We start from the raw sequence: 304 nt of genomic DNA, 5'->3' as shown, positions 1-304 counted from the left end.
GCTACCAAGGTCACTAACAAGTGGGCAGGGCAAGTTAGGGACTCTCCTCAAGGTATATATATCTGTGCAGGCTCCTTAGTAAGGCTCAACGGAACATCCGAAGAAGGATGAAGACTTTAGTTACTGGTAAGTTTTTCATTACTTTTGTAATTTTTGTTTTTGTTGTATGAACCCTTCAGCTTACAATATCCAAGTTATACTGTTGGTAGATATCTGATTTTTTTATTCTTCACTTATCTAGTTTGTGTGTTGATGGGGGTGGCCGCCGCTCTTCCTGGCCTTCGTCTGCGGCGCGACTCCACGC

At 43.4% G+C, this 304-nt stretch overlaps 1 pseudogene across 1 annotated transcript in view; it reads left to right on the top strand.

Moving 5' to 3' along the window:
* Positions 1-304, top strand: part of LOC147471798 (U-scoloptoxin(01)-Cw1a-like) — a 798-nt pseudogene continuing 494 nt past the window's right edge. The window contains exons 1-2 of the transcript XR_015191038.1: positions 1-126; positions 242-304. The exon at positions 242-304 is cut by the window's right edge and continues 494 nt beyond it. The product of XR_015191038.1 is annotated as a U-scoloptoxin(01)-Cw1a-like (transcript). The remainder of the gene's footprint in view (positions 127-241) is intronic.

The sequence above is a fragment of the Penaeus japonicus genome, unplaced genomic scaffold, assembly GCF_977035675.1.
Source record: "Penaeus japonicus unplaced genomic scaffold, GWHDUDI00000001_assembly GWHDUDI00000005, whole genome shotgun sequence".
Classification (NCBI taxonomy): Eukaryota; Metazoa; Arthropoda; class Malacostraca; order Decapoda; family Penaeidae; genus Penaeus; species Penaeus japonicus.
Note: the sequence above shows the minus strand (reverse complement) of the source record. Positions and strands in the feature narration are given on the sequence as shown.